We start from the raw sequence: 14700 nt of genomic DNA on the forward strand, positions 1-14700 counted from the left end.
ACTCTGGGTGGAAGGGGTTGTGCGTGAAATGCCCACGCTATTCATGGAAGGTGGCTAGTGACACCTTAGTTCCCTGGAGCCAGCTGACTCTGCCTCCTTTGCTACAGACCACTGCCCATGCAGCCACCAGAGGGGCCTTCCTGTGCCTGCCCAGCCATTCCCTTTCCTGCTGGGGAAGGTAGCTCTCCAAGGCTACAGCCCTTTTTAACTCCTCGCAGTATTTCCCAGCTCCGGTACACACAGCAGCTGCTGAAGAAATATTTGCTATTCAATACAGTTTAAAACTGTCTTAGTGTATGCATATGTGAATCACATTATATACACACATGACTTTTATATAGCCTTTCTAGCCAAGGGTGACATATTATATTTTAGAAGCAGTGATTGTCAAATCACCTTGTGATAGAATCATCTTCAAAATAAGAGTTCTTGGTCTGGCCATGTAGCTCAGTGGTAAAGCATTTGCTTACCTGGATTTATTCCCAAGTACTAACAGAGTTGAAGGGAGGAAGGGAGAAAAGGAAGAAAGGAGGGAAGGAGGGAGGGATGGGAGAGGCGAGGGAGAATGCCAATTCATTCTCCTCTTCTTTTCGCTGTTTTGACTGAGAGCTTGAGTAGGTCTAGGCGGAGCCCAGCATCTCACTATGATTTTTTAAGAAGTGCCCCTGATAGTGACTGTCTGACTCTGGGACCCACCACCCAGTTAGAGCCTCGCTCAGGCCCACCTTTGCCCATGAGTGCAGACAGGAACCTGAGCGCTAGCGCTCAGGTCTGGAATCCTAACACAAACACAACCCAGTGTGCGCAGGGATACAGAACGGTTCTATCTAGAACAATTGGCTAGTATGCCTTGTGTCAGATTGTGAGAGGCAATGGAGAGGAATGATTTGCAAGCCTAATTAGGCCCCACTCCCCAGTCCTCAAACCCACCACTCTAAGCCCCCTGCTAATTGGCAGTCCCTTAATAGATTAGGACTTGGCATCGGCCTTGCATGTTATTATAAACCACACACAGAAAAACCCAGTGGCTGAGGAACTCCTGCCAAGGCCAGGCCTGGGTTTTTGTGAGGCTTTTGAAGTGTACTGGACTTTCAGTATTTTGTATAGTCAGCGCACTGAAAGGAATCAAGCCATTCCTTTGGACGGGATTTGTGAAGGGCGAGTTTGTTGAATAATTAATTCCCTGAGACCCATTCTGTCATTTTGATGGACAAGCAGCAGCCCACATATGCAGCTTGTTCTCAGCACCAGCAGGCGATGGATTATTTCTCACGGACCTGCCCCCTTCCTAGGAACAGCCCCCTTCCTCTTTGTGCATCCAGAGGATGAGAAGGAAGATGCCTGGGCCGCGCACCTGCTCCGTGGCCGGCTGTTAGCACACCATCTCAGGAAATCCCCGCTATGGCCTTTCAAGACTGCAGGCCGGACCTGTTTTGCAGCTGAGGACACTTAGTCCTGAGATCTCACCAGTCTGGTGTCACATTGCCTTGACTTGGCCAAAGTGCGGAGGATTGTACCTAAGCCTGCTAATTTCACAAGCACAAAACCAAATCAACACACACACACACACACACACACACACACACACACACCAGACCATTTTTTATTTTTATTTTTTTAGTGACTTCTTGTGGCTGTGACACAGTATTCCTTGATTGGGAGATACAGAGGATTCTCCTTTGTATTATAAGGTCTCGCCCTCCCACCTCACATGATAGCACCCTCATTCTAAACTGGGCTACCCATGGCAGCGTATAACATTGTGCTGGGGGATGGAGAGATGCTGGAGTTTGTGCCTTTGTAAGCGTTCACATAGGCACAATCCTGTACCACTCCCCCCCCAAATCCCTGATCCAATAGCCTTGTACTTCCCTCTTGTTTTACCAATTAGATTCCACTTGGGGACCCTTCCCTTTCTTTTCAAGCCCATTTCCACAAAGGGAGGAGCTGTTGTGGATGGAGGGTGATGTGATAGCCACAAAACCCTCCCCTTTCTCTGGCAAACATACCAGGCGGCTCTCATGGCAATACCATGGTGAAGGGGAATAATGTTGTTTGGCATTTTGCCCTCCAAAAAAGTGTGTGTGTGTGTGTGTGTGTGTGTGTGTGTGTGTGTGTGTGTGTGTGTTTGGGGAGGGGAAGGTGTTGGTGGGAGGGGAAAGATAGGCAGAAAGAACAGTGGGGACTTTGTAACTTACTTCTGCCCAGGGTCAGGTGGGTAGGGTCATAAGGAAGGAGGGCATTAGAGAGGCCTGGAACCTCCCCTCCCCTCCCCTCCCCTGAGCTTTGCTGTCCCCCCTTCCCCTCTCTGCTTGAGAGAAGTTGTAAAGGAAAAAATAGGGAGTTTTTCTGTTTTGGTTTGCAAGAAGGATTCTAGACATGGTGTCCCTCGGAGGGAAGCTGGCTCCATGCTGCTTTGCAAGGATTAAGGACCTGGCTCCCAACACCACTGAAGAAACATCCCAGGAAGAACTCTTTCTCTCCACAGCTGAAAAATGCATCCCAGAGCTTTGGCTTCCTGGAGAGTCTTGGCTGGAGAGACTTTCCTGGAACAATGGGGTTCCTATAGCCAGCCTCCTAGGAGTTAGTGACTACCGCCAGAGCTCCCTAGGGTATGGAAATGCCTGCATTTTGTTGTCCCCATGCTGGAGGGGGTAAGGAGGGGCCACTAAGGGCAGGCCCAGAGCACCTGGATTTTTTATTTATGTGAGAGGCCCACCTAACAGCTCCAGTGGAAGAAGACTAGCTGCCCAGTTCTGCAGAAAGTCAGGTGACCCTGCCGTCCCCTCTTGTGCTCCTCTGGGCCTCTGAGCATCGGTTCCGGCCCTTGTGAGACGGATTATTTGAAGAGAGAAAGGGTACAGTCAAGAAGTACCCCCACCTGGCTGCTGTTTCATGAAAATGAGTACCTTTGACTTCCAAAACCTCTGCCTGGCATCTACCTTCACAAACTAAAGAGCAGCAGGAACCTCCGTTCCCTCAGCTGAGGTTGGAGTCATTGGTGAATCCCATGTGTCCTAGGTTAAGGGACCCTGGATACAACACTTTCTCATTTGGAAAAGACTCCATATTCTTTGGGCAAAGCCCTTAATCTCTGAACTTAGATAGGCGATGAGACCCTTAGGACAAACCACCCTACTCAGGCTGCACATGAAGAAAGGGACTGGAGGGCAGAGGGAAAGCAGGTCTGGTGGCCACACTGTCAGTTCCCTGAAGAACAAAGACTGAGAAACAAACACAGATGTCAACCACTGTTGTCTACTTGGGATTTTTAAAAATCGTGTTGGCAACAGAAATTTCACTAACACTCCCAAACCCACTCGTAGCACCTTATGGTATTTCTGAGCCAAACACCAGTAATGGATTATTTTGCCCTCTAGACTGGCTGATCTGATTGGTTCAGACCCCCAAAGAAGGCAGAAGACTGACTAATTTGCTAGACCAGATGCAGAGCTGAATGAACGTCTCCATTGGTTCCTTTGGATTTCATTGGGTGTTAACTCCAGGGATGATTCAGCTAGAACCCTTCCCCCCAAATAAGAGAATTCTTCTGGGTTTAAGACATTTGAAATGATTGGTTGATCTTCTTACTAGAAGCATCTTTTCAGCATCTAGGTTTTAGGGATAGATAGGCTCCCCTCGAACTTCTTTTCTTAGGGACGGAAGTTGGGAAGGGGAGGGACTTGCAAGGGCAATTTATTCTTCTTTTGTGATTAGTTTTTGTCTTAATGCAGCCTTGAAGGTGTCATTGGCATTTAAATGATGGCAAGGAGTCTTTGATGTACATTTTGAGGGGTAGTCAGTAAACAGGATTTACATGCCCCTTATCTGCAGGCATGCTCTGACAGGTGTCCTCATGCCTCCATTGAAGCAATGCCACCGTGGATGTTCCTGGCACTGGTTACCAACGCATTCTTACAGGGCAGGGGCCCCATCTTATTAGTTTCTGTGGCCCATAATTTTCTTTGTAAGGAGTTTCCTTCTTCAAAACAGATTTTTTCCCCCTTATTTTTCTGCCTACCCAGTGCCATTCTGCAGACTCAATGAGGCACGGACCAAGGTTTAGATGCCTGGGGAAGAAGTTGGGGTTGTATTTTAATCAGGTGTTTCCTGATGGCCTTGACTCCCTGGATGCTTCTAAAACGACAGTGTAACCTGTAAAGACAGCACTTTAAAGAGAGGAAATCAACGGCAAATTAAAACATGATTAGTGAGTATCTAGGCAGAAGGTCAAAGCCATTATTTTGGACTTCAAACTTTTCACTTTTCGGGACCTGTATTTGGTTACAAAATTACATCCCTGAATTATTTGCACAGGTGGCAGCTGCCAGATTGGAAGGTTTCTGTGTTTTACAAAAGGAACATTGACAGGCCGGGGAATGGGGAGTGTGCTCCTGGGGTGAGAGTTATCTTATCCACGTTACCCTGGAACTGCTCCAGTCTTGCTCAATGCAAGTGGTAGTCTTGGTCTGAGGTGACAGGGTCCCCGTCCTGATTACTACGGCTGTCTTAGTGAGGAAACCATTCAGTCTAGTTGAGTGGTATCTTGTGAGCAGGGCTAGGAGATTTTCTGGCTCCGGATGGAGGAAGAAGGGGAGAACTAATTGTTAATACCTACCCATACTGTGTATTTCCTCCTCGGGCTCTTCAGACTGGTATTGGCATCCTCTTACTGGTGAGGCTCAGAGAAGTTAAGCAACTTGCTGAAGATCACTAGATTGTTAAGTGGCAAAACTAGTTTCAAGCCCAGTTCTGAGCTACCTTCTGGAGATCCATAAGCTTCCTCTCACTTGATTCTCCAAGAGGATCTTAGGGGTATGCTGAAATTGATCCCTTAGCTCCTGGGATTAGCTGGGGTGAGTTGGAGGCATAATAGCTCAATCCCTGGGATGCCTCGGCCTTCCCTTAAGAGCTCAAAAAGTATTTTACAATCATTTCACTTTGTGGAAAAGCCTGAGGAAGAGCTGAAGATCAAGGAGTGTTGCGGCCTTCAACCACTCATGAGATTCTAGTTCACCAAGAAAGTAAAGGACCCCCAGGTCATATAATGCATTTGGTGAGGAGTCAGCTCTGCCAGCTTTTGGTTAACTTCCACTGAGTGCCGGGTATGGTTCTTTGTTCCAAGGGATATTGAAATGGATTGTTTTCTGAAGTGATTCTTGGATGGGACAGGAGACTAGTTTCTATGTGAGGGTGGTGGGTCTCAGTCTTCCCACCTGGTAAATAGAATAATGATATGTCAGATCACTGTGGTGTTAGGATGCTATTGTGTATGTACCTAACTCCATTTTGAACAAGATTAGTGATACCAGCATATCTGATAGGCTTTTATTCATAAATTTCTTCTCGCCTGGCATTTACTCTTCAGGATTAGTGAGCTTCTATCATATGAAGGTTGTTATTGTTTTTATTTCAGATAACTACTGCCTTAAAAACAGAACTCTGTGATAATACCACTTAGGATCACCTAGACGGGTATAGTTTAGGTTAGCTCATATCTTCTGCTTCATAGCCATGTAATTTATTATGACACACCTTGTTTACCTGGCTAAAAAGGGAGGTGCTCCTCCATGCTACACCACCAGACTTGTGGAGGAAACTTGCTGGTGGCTTCGGTGTTCAAGAAGGCTTGCCTTTCCCTGGTCCTCAACACTTCCTGCATCTGAAACACACAACTACCCACCTTGTGCTGTGCTTGCCTAAAAACATAGGAGGCTCACCTTGGTCTAATTAAGATTGAGTCGTATACCTATGTACCAGACAGTACACACCTTCACATGTCTTCTGTGGCCAGTGCTTACAATGGAAGACATTGTTGAACCAGGGCTATTTCTGTTTGTGTAGGTTTAATATTGAAGGGGTGTCTTTATTCTTTACTGCAGGGATAGCAAAGTCTGGTATCTACAGAGCCTTAAATCACTAACGAGACCACGCAAGCATAAGAAAGTCCGCAGCACAGGTGGATGAGTATGGCAATGAATATGTGACCAGTCTTAGTGTTAGGGATATGATGAGGACCGGTGGCCCCCTGGAGAACACAGGCTTCATCTGAAGAGATACAGCCTAGGCCTAGGCCTTGCCACATGCAATATTGCTGACCTAAGAAGCTGGGAATCTGGGTGTTATGTGAGGCTGCCTATTACTAAATGTGAACACTAATTTTAAACAATTTTAAGCATTGGGTGGGCCAAATAGAATATCCCTGCCAGGCAGATTTGGTGTAGACTGCCAAAGTGTGGCCTTGACCCTTAACCTTAGACCATCCACCTTGAAGTGCGCGGCAGTCCACCCATGCCTTGGATTGCCAACCAGCACAGCCTTGCTCCTACAGGCCTCCAGGGGTGCTTTTGCCCTAACCTTCTGCCCCCACCCCCGCTTGTGGGCTTGGCTTTTGACTATCGAACTGTCTTCCAGGTGTGTCTGATGTCCTGCCAGTCCATGCTGTTTATTTTGCACCACGTGAACATGGTGTTTTTGTACACTTGGACAGCGGTGCTTGGATGGACTGACATGTGCTGACCAGGGCATGTTTCGCCACCGGATAAATGAGAAGCTGTGCTTTCTCTTGACTTCATTTTGCACTTGCTGCTCTTAAACTTGGAGTGATCTGAGAATGTCTGTCAGTCCTCCAGCAGTGACAGCTCTTCCGGGCATCAGGGAAGCAGGTCCTGCTAACCACTGTCAAAGGCCTGTCTGTTTGTCCACTTTTGAGAAGTCCCTAGAATTTTAGGGTTTTCCAAGCATGTCTTTCTTTCTCTTGGGATCAGACTACCTTTGGCAAGTGACTGAGTGAGCTCATGGCTGCTTCAGTAGAATCTGGACAAACTCTGGTCACATCTTACTCCTCCTTAGAAGGGTTCCTGACACTAAGGCTTCCTATCGGCTGGCTCTCTGGCACATACAGGAGTAAGAACTAATATTTACGGAGCCAGGCAATTATACATTTTCTAAATTGCATCTTAGCCCTCATAGTTCTGTATATTGAGAACCGCTGTACCTTAAAGTCCCATTGTATGATGTTAAAAATTAAGAGAGGTAGAGTGACCTACAGGTTATTACACAGTCCTGACAAGTGGTGAGAGATGAAATCCTATGTGCCAGAGTTCATGGATGAGGACTGGGGAGATGGCTCAGCAGTTCAGAACACTGGCTACTCTTCCCAAAAACTGGCACTCTATCCCCAATGCCTACATGCTGGCTCAAAGCAAACTCTAACTACAGTTCCAGGTGGCCCCATGCCCTCTTCTGACCTCTATAGGCACCAGGCACACAGGTTGTGCATAGACATATATGCAGGCAAAACACATACACATTAAATGACAAACAAACGTCATGAATAGACTGGAAAAAGAAAGAAGTAATTGATCTCCAGTGGGGTTTTAATACAGGAGCTTAAAACATGCCTCCTCTGTTGCCATAGGGATCAGATGTGGTTGCGTATGTAAGAGCTCTGAAGCACTGTACCTTAGCTCCAGTAACCAAACTGTTGAACCATAGTGGAGACCTAGGCAGATAGGCTGGATCAGTGTAGTGCCAGGTGGGGTCCTGGTTTTTGTCTTTGTTCAGTCCAAATGACTTTCAACAGCTTTGTAGTTGGAGTGCGCAAATGAATGTCTACCGAGACACTGTTGTGTTTAGCAAGAGAGTCTATCTGGCCCCGTCTTCAAATGGACTTTGGGCTTCCTGGTTCTGTTATGTGTCCTGGGTATTCCTCACATCACCAAGTGGACACAGACGAATTGTAGCCTCTCTGCTCCTTGACTATGGCTATGTACTAACAACAACAACAACAACAAAAAGATTGTTTTGAAACTTAAATCTGTTAATATATCCGAAGCTCCTGGACCATAATAGATGCCCAGTGAATGCAGATTTATTCTCATCCACATTTAAAAGAGGGCCTAAAAGAGAAGAGAGAAGTCTTGAAGTGACTCTGTTACACCCAAGGTGAACAGATAGTAAGACCTATAGGCTCTGTTGGTTGCATTTATTGGAGAGAAAGATCTTGTTTGTGGAATATATAAAGTTGGCAGAAGATCTCCAGTTGTCCCAATGAAAGGTGCAAACCATGGTCTACTGATTTGTTTTATATCTAGGTGAACGTGGCAGCTTTTAAGGGACTCCTGAGATAGTTGCCTGGCTTAAATCATTTGCCTCATAAGCCTGATGACTTGAGTTCTTTCTATCCGCAGACCTTCAGTGAAGGAGAAAACTGACTCATGAAGTTTGTCCTTTGATGTGTATGCTGTGGCACAAGGACATCTGCTTGTGCAACAGACACATTAAAAAATAATAATAATAAATGATTTGTTTTCAAAGAATCCAACTAGAAATGCTAAAAATAGTCAGAGTTGAGATTTGAAGATTGATATTAGTTATTCTACACTTGCAGCTTCGTAGTGAATGCTTGTTTAGCATGTTCGAGGCCTTGAATTCCATCTGGGGCATTGAAAACTAGTAATGTCTTCACTGTCAGCATTTTCAAGTAAGGGCATCCAAAGTTCTTTATAATACCCAGGATTAGGCCACAGACAGGTTTCTCTTTGCCATGGAACCCCAGACTTCCTGAGGGTGGGAAACTGAAACACAGCGCAAGCCCTTACTTACCACTGTGGCCCAGGCACCTCTCACAGTGCCCAATTCTCAGGGAACTGTCAGTTCTTGTTTGTTTACCTAAGCAAGAGACCTTGGACTTGGGCTCAGGAAACACAAGCAACAGGACTCTATCTGCCATGAGTTTCTCCGGTGAGGTCTGAACTTTCTAGCCCCGAAGAATGAGCATTTGTCAAGGAAAGCCTTAGCCCAGAATACTGCCTGTTCACACCCGCCAACTGCAAGTGTTTTTCATGGAGCTTGTTTCGAAGCTGAAGAAACGCCTTCATAGTAAACCTAGATTCTGCTCATCTGGATTCCGTCCAGTCTAAAAATCTGGACAAATATTATAAGCCAAAGCAAGTTTGCACACTTCTAAGACCAGTAGCAATTAATTACTTTAAATAGAAATACTGTCACTTACCAGCAACATAAATATTTGTATTTTGAACCTCTAAGTAGTTGTTAGGTTGACCATTCTGACCTTAAGTGATTTTTACTTAGTCATATTTTAACAGGGAATGCATTTATAAAGAAGGGTCAGGTCAGGGAGGAAGAAAATATGAACCAAAAGAAAGACAGAGCTGAGTTCTAATCCCGGTGACTGACCTAAGGATGCACTCAGAGACCTTGGGGAATAGAAAACAACTGTCTTCAATTATCTGTTGAGTACAAATGAAAAAAAAACAATACACATACATTTTCCCAGTTCTCGTAGACACTAAATAAATTGCAAAACAGAGTCTAACCCCTTTCAAAGGGAACTCACTGTGTTCTAGGTGTAGTTCTGATATCTGGTCCAAATGAGTGTCCTTTGCTCTACACTTAGATGAACTTGTTTGGGTTTTCTGATCTTCGGTGGTTTTATTTGTAAATGACTTCAACAGTGCTCACTCATAACTGTATCCTATTGATAAGATCGATGAAGCTCCCACCAGGGAGTCTTGGTAACTGCTTGGCCTCAGCGGCTGCGCCGTGCCAACGCCTGTGTGTGTATTGCGCATCCTGTGTCCCTTTTGCCGGTAAGCACGTAGGCGTTCTGTGGATGTTGCTTTAATTATTACTCTCACAGATCTTAGACTTTGCTTATTTGAAGATACCTCCAACTGCTTCTCAGCCTTTTGCCCAAGATCAGGTGAAGATAAGTACAGATCGGTTAAAGTGGAAAATTGGGCGAGTCTCTGGAGAGGCATCGCAAGGACTTGTTTTACGGGACAGATGAGAAGTGCCCTCTCTGATGCTCTGGGTTTTGGTCACGCAGAGAAGTACAGTCATTTCAGCTTTACCCTCCTGCCCCACTCACCCTACCTCACCAAGGGCTTCTAAAAAGCACTTTGAGAGAAGAGGCTGTGTTTAATTTGGGGCAGATATGAAGCCATGGCTGCGGGGAGTTGGCTTTGGGGCTGGGTCACTCTGGTAACACTTCCCACATGACTTGATCGATGGGTGGGCCATGAAAACTTATCCTGTGTTTTTTTACACCCCACCCCCAAACCACCCAACCTGCCCAAGTGTTAGTTTTTCAAAGCCAGCAAAGTTTCAAAGGCCTGAACCCAACACAGCGGCCTTTCTTCATGCTTTGATTTTCTGCCCATTAAGTGTTTGTCACTGAGTTCAGATTTCGCCTCCTCTGCAGCCTACACATCCCACGAAGCCCCTAGAGGTATAGGAAGTTAATTGATCCTTGATTAAAAGGAGAAGAGAGGCTTGAGCCTGGGCCTAGACACTTTAGAGTATTCTATCTCTCCTGGCTCTGATTTGCAGAGAGCTCATAATATACATTTTATTATCAATAAATCTAAATTCTAGGATATTGGCTTCAGATCTTTGATTGAATTAGACACGTGTGTATCTAATTAGTATGTGTGTGGCATGAAGAGTGGATTTTCAGTGAACATAGCTACGAGGGCTGCCTTGACTGTTCAAAAGCCCTTTCTTCTCTTTCTTTCTTTCTTTCTTTCTTTCTTTCTTTCTTTCTTTCTTTCTTTCTTTCTTTCCTTTCTCTCTCTTTCTTTCTTTCTTCCTTTCTCTCTCTTTCTTTCTTCTTCTTCTTCTTCTTCTTCTTCTTCTTCTTCTTCTTCTTCTTCTTCTTCTTCTTCTTCTTCTTCTTCTTCTTCCTCTCTCTCTCTCTCTCTCTCTCTCTCTCTCTCTCTCTCTCTCTCTCTCTTTCCCTGCAGAGGCATGAGAGTTACTGGGGGAGTTTCAGCTCATTTATTCATACTCGTGGATGCTTCTGTTTTAAGTGACTCACTCTAGAAAGCACCCAAGATTTAGTCAGGTCATTTGAACTCCATCCAGCTTCACCATTAACTGACAGAGTGACTCTGCTAAATCACTTTAATCTCTTTGAACCATAGGTTCTCTGGGATTGGCCTTTGGGCCCCTTGGAGATTGGGACTTAGCCTCTTTTATCTCCCTAGCCCGGTCAGTAAGTAACTAGGTTGTTAGACCGCAATCGTACGTGTGGGAATCCTCAAGTGTGGGCACATAGTGCTTGCTCAGTAAATGCTAACTATCATTATTGGTCTTTGTTCTGTGTTTCTCTTTCTCGTGTCCATTGTTTAGCTCTCTTCTCATGACTACAGCAAAGTTGGAGACTGTATTCTGCAGTAGTTGTCCTTTTGTAATTGCCAGGACGGGAGTCCTTAATCTGCATTGCATTTTCAGGGCTGTACATTACATGGTCCATGGGGCCCAGAATTTTCTTCTGCTCATGCAAGGGTTAACTCAAGTCTCCATCCCCTGTAGGATACCTCTCGTGCCCCTGTACAGGAGTTTTGTTGTCTCGGTGCCTTTCTGTGAAAGCATCTGTCATTGCACTGGTAATATTTTGACACTCTTGGGTTTGTGCTTTTGTTTGTTTTGGTTGTTTTTGTTTCAAGACAGGGTGTCTCTGTGTAGCCCGGGCTGTTCCTGGATCTCACTCTGTAGACCAGGCTGGCCTCCAACTCAGAGATCCACCTGCCTCTGCCTCCCAAGTGCTGGGATTAAAGGCGTGCGCTACTGCCGCCCGGCCCTTGGTTTGTGACTTCTTAACAACCACATGAGCTTCTCCAGGGCAGAAGCTTTGCCGAGCCTCTCACGCTCTGCTGCTGTCAAGTTGTTTTGTTTTGTTTTATGAAGCTAAATGAAGATAATAGAAGACCATACGAATGGTGGCAGTGATGGGAACAGACACCCTGCTTTGGAAAGGGCGTCTCTTTTTCTCATGGCTCTCCTGAAGCCAGGCCTAGCCTTCTGGCTCGAGAACTAGCTGTCCAGTTGGGGGAGTGTTCATTCAGTTTTCGTCAACTCTTTCTGGAGCAAAGACAAGGTTTGACTGGCATCACCCTCAGTAAATACCACAAGTTTGTAAAGGAGATAGAAAAGGCCATTGGATTTTCTAAATGATATCTCCACGCCTTTCAAGAAAATAAACAGAAACTATTTAGATCCAACTTCTTGTCTGTTTGTAGTCATCAGCCATATAATCAGAAGCGGAAACCCACCCCACGCCACAGGCAAAGAAAGCGTCTGTGTTGTTCCCAGCCAAAGAGAGGGCAGAGGAACAGGGCAGATGCTTTTCCTTTCTGAGCCATCCCCTTGGGCCCCCCTCGCCTCCTGCTGACATTGATCAAGGGTCCTCAGCGTGTCTTAGCCTCTGCTGTTCCTGCCTGTATGTTGCTTTGGGGTTCTTTCAAGCAAGCCTTCCTAGAGGATGTGCTGTGTGTGTGTATGTGTTCCTTGACTGGACTGGAAACCCCCTGAGGGCAGTGTCTGGGTGGGTTTGTAGCTCTGCACTGAACAAACATAGTTCAAAGCCAGTACATACTGGGGTGAATGGATGAACAAACACATCGGCTTATCCCGTCATCCCAGTAAAACTGAACTTCCGCTTTCGTTTTTCTTATTTAGCAGATGAGAAAGGGAATCCTTGAAGATGTGAAATAACTTGCTCTAGTAGAACAGCAAGCCCGAGATCATCGGCGTAGCTCCAACTCCAGAGCTCTTTTACACATGACTTACTGTCCTCAGAAACATGGTTGACAGACAGGCCCATCATGTGAAAACTATTGAATAAATGCTGGAGGGCTAAGTGTGAGCCACACACACGTCAGGCACCTGAAAACTATTGAGTGTAGATGCTAGAGGTCTAAGTGCGAGCCACAAATGTCAGGCACTGGGAGTCTGTTCCTATCCTGAGGGTTTTTTTCTTAGCAATGCTTTGGCTCCCAAGCACCTCAGAGGCCGCAGCTCAGCTAAGCATCTCATCATCACAATTCGCAGAGCTCTGAAAGTATGCTATAATATCAGTGCCTGGCTTCCCAGCCCCTCTTCAGAGCCAACTTGGTCCCATTTCAACATCTCTAGGCCATGGAGTAAAGATGGGCTGAGGCCGTATGATATCCCTCCCAGGCCCCCAACCCCAGAACATCAGCTGACTTCTGTCGCTACTACACCAACACATTTGTCCACTGCCTCCCCACCCCCTCTACTCCAGGGCAGAGAGAGTTTCAAAAGTTAATGGTTATTGCCTTTCAGGGCCCCTCTGTGTTTACTTTGAGAAGGTCAGGCCCGATACTGTGGTTGTTGCTGTTCTTCTTTTCAAAGCACTAGTATGAATTTGATAAAGTAAATTGTTGTTCTAGCAGGAAGCAGTTAGGGGTCACAAAATAAATAGCCGTAGAATTCAAATAAATCCAAAGAATAAAACCAAATAAATCCATGTGTGTATGCACTGTGATACATAAATACACTTTTTTGGAAAGCTAGTGTTTTTTATCGCTGCTGGTCTGGACCAAAGTAATTGAAAAATTGTGGAGTTCGTGGTGCTTTTTTTCAGAGGCGGTCTGGGGCTTTGAGCAACGTGACATGAATATAATTTTTTGAAATGAAAAGGGAATTTTATTTCTTAAACAACTGCTTATCTTGGGATATCGCCCCCACCCTCCACTAATGAATTTCACAGTTGGATGAAAGCAATTTGCAAAGATAAATTTTAGGGATTTTGGCACTTAGAGGGGTGGACTTCAAGCCTTAAATGAGCTAAAGATGCTGAGTCTCTTGTTTTCCCCCTTGAAGAAGGGAGGCAGTAGTCCTTACATGATGCCTTCAAGTGGTCTCTGGGCTACGAGAATGTTCAGTCCTTATGCCAGGTGGTGGTGGCACATGCCCTTAATCCCAGCACTTGGGAGGCAGAGGCAGGCGGATCCCTCTGAGTTCAAGGCCAGCCTGGGCTACAGAGTGAGTTCCAGGACAGGCTCCAAAGCTACACAGAGAAACCCTGTCTCAAAAAACAAACAAACAAAAAAGAATGTTCAGTCCTTGGGAACAATGAGAGCCAGACTCTGTACCTGTTCCCAGAGGAGGACGGGCAGAGCTAGAGGCTGCAGGAGAGAGGTTCTGGTTCTGGGCTTTCCTTGGATCGGGGCTAAAGATCTTGCTTTCCTCATGCAATGGAGAGAGCTCTTAATGGTGCTTTAGCTAACATGCTCATGGTAAGAGCCTTTCAACCAGCCAGGAGTAATGGCACCTTTAATCTCAGCACTTGGGAGGAGGCAGAGGCAGGTGGATCGCTGTGAGTTCTAGGACATCCTGGTCTATATAATGAGTGCCAGGACAGCCAAAACTATGCAGTGAGACCCTGTCTCAAAACAACAACAAAGAGAAGTAAACGGGTGGGTGTGTGGAGGAGGCATTGTGGGCCAGGCACCCTAGTAGGAGGTGACCGAGATATTCATGCAAGACATTCTGCTTTGTGCTTCTGGGCTTTGAGGAACTTCCGGGCAGGTGGTAAAATCTATTAGTTGTGACTTTTAAGAGAATGGAACTAGTTGGCCTCTGATAACCAGTCACTGCTTTAGGAATGACCTGGTACTTCCAGTGTCCTTGGGCTCCTATCGGGGATATCAGTTGGAAGGGCTGAGCTCAACTCTAGTCTGTGACTCTGCACAGTGAGGGAAAAGACTTGAAAATGGCATCTACGGAGGCAGACCCTTTGCCAGAGGCTTTATGTACAGGAAAAGACTGCTCACCACACACATTTACTGGGACGTGACTGAGATGAGGGAGGTGGACTGAGAACAGGAGCCACATGGCTAGGAAATGGTGAATCTAGGATTCAGCTTC

The 14700-nt window shown here is 45.9% G+C and overlaps 1 protein-coding gene across 1 annotated transcript in view; it reads left to right on the top strand.

The window, feature by feature from the left end:
- Plpp3 (phospholipid phosphatase 3) overlaps positions 1-14700 on the top strand; it is a 78362-nt gene that overhangs the window by 22973 nt on the left and 40689 nt on the right. The window lies entirely within an intron of this gene.

The sequence above is a fragment of the Peromyscus leucopus genome, chromosome 2 (genome assembly GCF_004664715.2).
Source record: "Peromyscus leucopus breed LL Stock chromosome 2, UCI_PerLeu_2.1, whole genome shotgun sequence".
Taxonomy (NCBI): Eukaryota; Metazoa; Chordata; class Mammalia; order Rodentia; family Cricetidae; genus Peromyscus; species Peromyscus leucopus.